The 7,516-nt window shown below is 38.3% G+C and overlaps 1 non-coding gene across 1 annotated transcript; it reads right to left on the bottom strand.

Annotated features, from left to right (window-relative positions):
- Positions 1–4,181: 4,181 nt before the first annotated feature.
- On the bottom strand, positions 4,182–4,255 carry TRNAI-AAU (transfer RNA isoleucine (anticodon AAU)). Its single transcript has one exon. It is a non-coding gene; the product is annotated as a tRNA-Ile (tRNA).
- Between the last annotated feature and the right edge of the window lie 3,261 nt (positions 4,256–7,516).

The raw sequence follows: 7,516 nt of genomic DNA, 5'->3' as shown, positions 1-7,516 counted from the left end.
CTTCCTTACAATATCGAAGGAAAAAATTATATATAATTAAATGCCTCGTCTGAAACCAGCTACACATGCATTTTCCGACTGTACCAACATTTTGACGGCAGCATTCTGGCGCCACAGCCGACTATGACGTCGAGAAGCGATATAATTCCACAACAACTTTATACATCGTGAAATCCTTGAACGATACAAAACAAGGAGAGACCTCGGGAAGTCACTTTGCATAATTCTTGCGACCTTGCGAACAAATAACTAATTAAATACAAATATGTAGAACTTCCTGTTAAAAAACTAGTGTCAAAGTCAAGGGTAGTTTGATTCGACAAACAGAAATAAAAGCGGTATTAACCGGTTCGAAGCATTATTTACAAACATGATCGAAATCGGCCATTTTAGAAAACACCTGATGTGACCTTTGACTGAGGTATTTGTTGAAGATTGTCAAGCGCGCGGGGGGTCTTGGTAAAATGGACGGTGTTTCACTTGTATTTATTATTAGCTGGCGAGTTGAATTTGTTTAGAATCACCTTTAACGAGAAACCCACGCAAAGTGGGCTTTATTTTGTTTGTAGTTGGGTGTGTTTTCCAATGAAGCTGGCTTAGCCTTTGCGGATGTAAAAACAAATTACACGTGTATTTGAGAATAGCATGCCATTGTAGTACATTTCGTCACTGCTTAAAAAACCTCGCATCTTAAATCAATAATCATGCTAAATTAACTTTAGTAAATATATTTCAAGGTTCAATTTGGTTTACGTATAGATTTGAGATACGAGCTTCTTTCAAGCAGTAGTAAGTACCTAAGTAGAGTGAGGATTTGTCGTATTTTTATATTAAATATAGCGGTTATAACTGGTTCCGATCGTGAAATCGTGGCTATGTAATAATAATAATAAATTCATTTATTTCGGGCAACTTGGCCCATACAATAAATACCTTACAGACTAACATACATATTTATAATCAATATTTAAAACTAATTTGGTGACAAAACGGCGTGACCCCGTTGAGTCACCGTCCCCGACGTCGCATTCATCTGCGGCATGGTGCCCCGGTACCGCCGGAACACGACGTCTTTCGGCCAGAAGGCAGCACTCGCGATGGTCCCCATCAGCAGCCGCGGCACGCGCACCACAAACGAGCTGAAGTGCACGTAGTGGCGCGACTGCAGCTGGAACACCCTCAGCGTGTATCCGCTCTTCCGGCGGATGTATTCCACCACATCTGCGACTGCGACGGTGTGATGCAGACGCGACACATACAGTGCCGTATTCGGTGTGGCCGCCCTCAGCCCGGAGCCTGGATCCGGTTCAGCAGAGCCACACAGACTCTTACAAGGTTTCTTGCGAGCCTTGCTTTTCTTCTGCACCAATATGAACCCCTCCTCGTCCACTTTAGTGCTCAAGGGCCTGTTCGGCGTCGAAGTAGCCCTCGGTTCAGTAGCCTTAGGCGGCGCAGGAGGCTGGCGCGGCGCGGCGGCTCGGCCGGCCGCGTCAGCATACCCGCGCCCAGCTGGCTGCTTGTTGGCGGAGTGCTGCGGCCCGCAATGTAATGAATGTAATGAGGGAATGGATACATTGAACTACTAATCAATAATTCACAACTTAAATATTATCCTGAATATTTGCGCAACCTTCACGATTGAGCTTGGGTATACTTAAAGTTTTGATTCAAATTACTCGCTTACCATCTTAATTGTTATCATTTTTATTATAAGAAAATCAATGTTTTTAGTTTTAAGCCGTGGTGGCCGAGTGGTTTGACCTATGGCCTCTCAAGCAGAGTATCCTGGGTTCAAACCCATTTGAAATTTACCACGAGCTTTGCGGTGAAGGAAAACTTCGTGAGGAAACCTGCACAAACCTGCGAAGCAATTCAATGGTGTGTGTGAAGTTCCCAATCTGCACTGGGCCTGCGTGGGAACTACTGCCCAAGCCCTCTCATTCTGAGAGGAGGCCTGTGCCCAGCAGTAGGACGTATATAGGCTGGGAGTATGATGATGAACTGTTTTTAGTTTTCGAGTTTCATATCCAAATTTTATAGCTGGGACACCCCCAGCTATAGCTTTGGCACCGGGGCGCAAAAATTAGCTTGGGGTGTCCCAAGCTAACAACTATGCAACATGCAAACAACTATGCCAGTGTCCGACGCACACTTAACCGGTTTTTATATAACTATGTATTGTACTTATTAGGAAAAGTCAGCGCTATTTGTCTGCAAAAATTAGAGCCCTAAAAATCCTTTAAAAAATCCAATTGATTAAAAGTCTCTAAACATTATCAAATAAGCAAAAGTTGCATTCATCGTCTCAGCCTATACACGACCCACAGCTGGGCACAGGCCTCCTCTCATAATGAGAGGGCTTGAGCCGTGGTTCCGACGCGATAGAGTGCTGTTGTGATGTTGTTTTCTGATATTTTAACGAGGCTTTAGCACACCAAATGTGACTATGTCAGCCTATGCTGACGTTGCCTATGTTCTTGATGTTGTTTTAATTGTTTGTTTTAAGTGTTTGATTGTTGTTTTTTTAAATACTAAAAATAGATAGATATAATAAGTATAGTCACCAGTACCAATATCTGACACAATTTGTTGTGTATAATATTATCAAACGAACTTCACTAGTGTAATGAGGGCTATCGTTTTTTGTCTCACTAGATGGCGCACTGTTGCGTGAGGTTTTTAAGTATGGCTTTCAAAGTCTGTTATTACGGGCGTGAAGATTAAAATAATATTTAATACACCTTAAAACCGTACCATAAAAATATCGAGCATGCCACAGTGTTGCATAGTCCCTGTTTTGTTCGGAAAAAAGGGAGGACAAAGGTTTCCGAAAGACAAAACTGTATCAAAACACAGACATTCATTGCCCCGGAACGCATATTTGCCATAATTAATTTCAGATATTGCAAAATATTCACAAAATTATTCTAATTATTACCTAAATAAACCCGCGTCTCACCCAAAAACTATAAGATTTGACATTTCGGAGACCTCACGCTACACTAGCGCCTCTAGCTGCGAATTCATACGCGATAGCCCTCATACGATCAATATTATATGAGTCGCTTAATTCGAAGATATAATGCTGTCTTGTAGGCTTAAAGGACTACCTGGTTAATTTATATCTGAAGAATTAAGCGACGAGATATAATATGTATGTAGTTATTTATGTGACTGATACCAACTATGATGCATAATGAAAGGCATTAAAACACGAGTGAGGTTTTCTCTCTATCTTACAGTGTTTTAATGCCTAATTATTAATCCAGGCGACTGTACACTTTCAAAGAGTGAGCCACAATGAGGGCTATCGCGTATGAATTCGCCGCTAGAGGCGCTAGTGTAGCGTGAGGTCTCCGAAATGTCAAATCTCATAGTTTTTGAGTGAGCTACGCGGGTTTATTTATAATTAGAATAATTGTGTGAATATTTTGTAATATCTGAAATTATTATTATTAATTATTATTATGGCAAATATGCGTTCGGGGGCAATGAATGTCTTTGTTTTGAGACAGTTTTGTCTTTCGGAAACCTTTGTCCTCCCTTTTTTCCGAACAAAACGGGGACTATGCATGTGGCATGCTCGACATTTTTATGGTACGGTTTTAAGGTGTATTAAATATGATTTTAATCTTAACTTTGCTTTCACGCCCGTAATAACAGACTTTGAAAGCCACACTTAAAAACCTCACGCAACAGTGCGCCATCTAGTGAGACAAAAAACGATAGCCCTCATTGTGAAATTAAATATTAAATATCTCTGCTATGAGGACATTGAGGAACTTCTGAAAGTAATTTCTTAACACACATATCCACACGCACATATACAGACACACACACACACACACTCACACACACGCACACACAATCAAATTCGAGTAAAGCGACAAAGTACGGTTGTTAGACAAATATGTATAGGTACGCAATGTTCATTATCTAATAAATATGAAAAAGCATTGCTTATCTAAGATTAAAGTTGGCAAATAGTTAAAATTACGTTTATTGAAACTAAGATTGTGGATTCATAAAATTGTTCCTTTTTATAGTAGATGAGAGGCAAAAGAATACGATATAAAATAAATATTGTGTAATAATAAATTATGTAAGCTGAAATAATTAGATCAAAATGGATTTTTCTATTATTTAAACAATATTTGTTACAGAAAAATGCAAAAATACAATGGCCCATGAGGGGATCGAACCCGCGACCTTCGCGTTATTAGCACGACGCTCTAACCAACTGAGCTAATGGGCCGGATGAATCTGCTGACGAATATATGAAAGAACTCAAACAACTAAAATACGACGTGTAATTATAGCTTTCCTTTTTTAGAAAAACACGGCAATTGTCGACGGCAATACAAGAGAAAAGTACGTATTTATTTGTTTTCTTGTTGCTAGTTGAATTTGAATGAATATTACATAATTTTAGTGACAAAACTTAAACCAGTGAATAGTTTTAAATAAGCTCAAATTTTGATAACAAGTCAAGGTTATTTAGGTACGCAATATGCGCCACTTAATGGTCAAAAAATTTGTACTTACACGAAATAAATTGAAGCGAGGAGTTGATTGAAATAACCACCTGTTTTTTGTACATCAATTTTTTTTGTGAAATTGATATGTTAAGAATGAGTCGCAAGCGTGCTGCAAAAGAGAAGAAGCTTTTGCCCTGGCTGTGAAACATAAAGTTCTGCTCTCAAATTAGTTGCAATCTATAATCATAGATGGCGTTAGGTGTTCATAAGACCACAAAATATTTACCTATGTTGCCTGTTGGTCGTAATACTTGATGAAACTTCTTTTCGGAGACTAAATAGTTATAGTCAAAATACCACGCACAGGACTTATCACACTGACACACACGCACGAGTAATATTTACCTCGACGTTTCGGCAACATTACATGTCCTGTGCTTGGTATTTTGACTCTGAGTGAAAATCACGAAAGTTTAAGACATTATAAAATAGTTATTTACGATACAAATGCGGAAAGTACCTCGCCAATATAAAAAAAAAATAGAACCAAAATGCACATGACTTGGGTATCGACTATATGTAGTGCCACGAGAGTTGAAGTGAATGATTGCACACAGCTATAGCAGGATTTTGACATTTTAATTTCATTTATTCTCCTTTTGTGCAATCAGTTCTTTTCTCTTTTCTTCTTCGAATAAAGTTTAGTGTACTTTACAAAAAGCAAACTAATTATTTTTAAAAGTCGCTGAACTAATGTTGTTCAGTTTGACGACAGCTTTTTACATCGCATTAGGTAATTTGAACAAATCTCTAAGGGATGGCCAATTTGAATCACGCAGGATAATAAAATGGCGAATCCATTTTATCATTTGCCTGGAAAAAATCAGTTACTTGATCAAATCCCTGAATCAGTTTAGTCACGGAATCAGCCAAAAAGGCAACGCGTTTTATAATTTCACCAAATATGTCTAGTTTAGCGATTTGATAAACTCCCTGAAACACATCAATGAGTTGAGGAAACAAACTCGCAAAGTCAACTCGTTCTATCATTTTACTATGGCTAAGTTTAAGGTTTTAAGATTTTATCCCTCGGGAATTTCGGGATAAAAATTATCCTGTACGTTATTCCAGATATTATCTGTATACTAACTCCCAGTTTCACCATCCGTCGATTAAATTTATTTGACGGATAAATGTGTTGCCGTCTCTGTTTGTTATGTTCGAATAGACGGAGACGGCATCACGTTTAACCGTCAAATAAAATTAATGAATGGGTGGCGAAACAGCCCCTAAATGTTACCCACATCCGAACAGGCGTTATAGCGTGAAAGAATAACAAATGCACACACATGTAAAGTCGAGGAAACTCAATCAGGTACCAAGGTGGAACCTTTTCATAATCAATTTCGCTATGATTTCTTTGGCAAATGTACGGGATGTCAACATTACATTAGTCACACTAAGGTTCCACCCAGGTACGTGTTTCAGTTGCCTCCAAACTTTCGAATTTATAATAAACTAGCTTTTGCCCGCGGCTTCTCCCGCGTGGAATTCGGTTATCGCACGCTGTTTCCTCGGGAACTGTGCATTTTTCCGTGATTAAAAGTAGCCTATGTCACTCTCTGGCCTATAAACTATCTCCATGCCAAAAATCACATCGATCCGTCGCTCCGTTTCGACGTGAAAGACGTACAAACATACAAACACACATTCGCATTTATAATATTAGTATGGATAGTAGGATAATGTAGTGAGCGGTTTGTGAGATGAACCCTCAATGCACGTGATCCAGTGACGTCACGCTGCGCACGAGTAGCGAGTGGGCCACCCCGTGCGCAAGCTGTGACGTCAGAGGCACGCGACCACTGCCTCTGACAGCCGGTGGGACAAACAATGGAGGTGTTTGGAATGGTAGATGGGTGGGGGTGAATGTCAAAGAGGGAGAGAACTGTTATTTTTATGTGGTTTATGTACAAAAAAGAGTTAAACAACACTCAAGGTAAAAAAAAAGAACCGGCCAAATGCGAGTTGATCTCGCGTGGAGAGGATTCTGTACAGTGTCAAAGTCAAATGTTTTCCTCTATTTTTTTTATAAATATTTTACGGTGTTTTTTATATTAATACAAATATCACATTTGAAATGCTCACAGTAAGACGCGAGTTAACTACTACTAGCGCTATCTAGTGGTGTTTTAGTGAAGTTTCCGTACGTGAACGTATTGCATATAATGTACAAGAAATGAACTATATTTTATTTTGTATTTTTCTCAAAGTTTTAGGCTCAGTAGTTTCGGAGATCAGGGTGAGGAATGGTCAATTTTCGTCTTCTTTCATGAATAAAATCAAAACTATTTATTTTACAATAATAAAAAAATATATTTGAGATCCTCATAACGAGCCATTTCATTTGATATATGACACAGTAAGGATTGCAAAACTTTTTTTTTATGTCCTAATTTGTCCCCCGAAAATGACCCTTATTTAAAAAAAATATTTATTTACTTTGCACGTCTATGTTTGGATTATAGGATTACACCATCGTACCAAATTTCACCTGATTTGGTCCTATAAAGTACAATTCAATAGAATCTGTCAATTTTCTACATATTGAAGACACCCTATCGTGGGCACACTTGATTATATATGTCCCTGTTGTTGCAATTATCATCTAAAAGGAATCAAAAAAGAATAATAGTTATCACACACAAAGCCTTAGGCAGCCCGGTGTTTATATTAGTAGGCTGGAAGTGTCTACAGGATTGTCAGATTCTATTGAATTGTAATGACGTACATTACAAGTATTTAACTCAATTATTTATATTTAATTTGGAACTACCCTAAATATGCACTTTTTATTTGAATCAGGCGTTACTTTGCGGAGGTCCATATATATCAATGAACTACCTATACAGTGTTTAACCGGCAGCCAGGCTTTTTTTAAGGGAGGTTAAAATAACGTTATTTCTGTAACTTAACCATGACATTAATTTAATTAATAAACTAAAACTCAGACTTTGTTAACTTTCTAACAAACGTTA

Source organism: Choristoneura fumiferana, chromosome 3 (genome assembly GCF_025370935.1).
Source record: "Choristoneura fumiferana chromosome 3, NRCan_CFum_1, whole genome shotgun sequence".
NCBI classification, from domain to species: domain Eukaryota; kingdom Metazoa; phylum Arthropoda; class Insecta; order Lepidoptera; family Tortricidae; genus Choristoneura; species Choristoneura fumiferana.
Note: the sequence above shows the minus strand (reverse complement) of the source record. Positions and strands in the feature narration are given on the sequence as shown.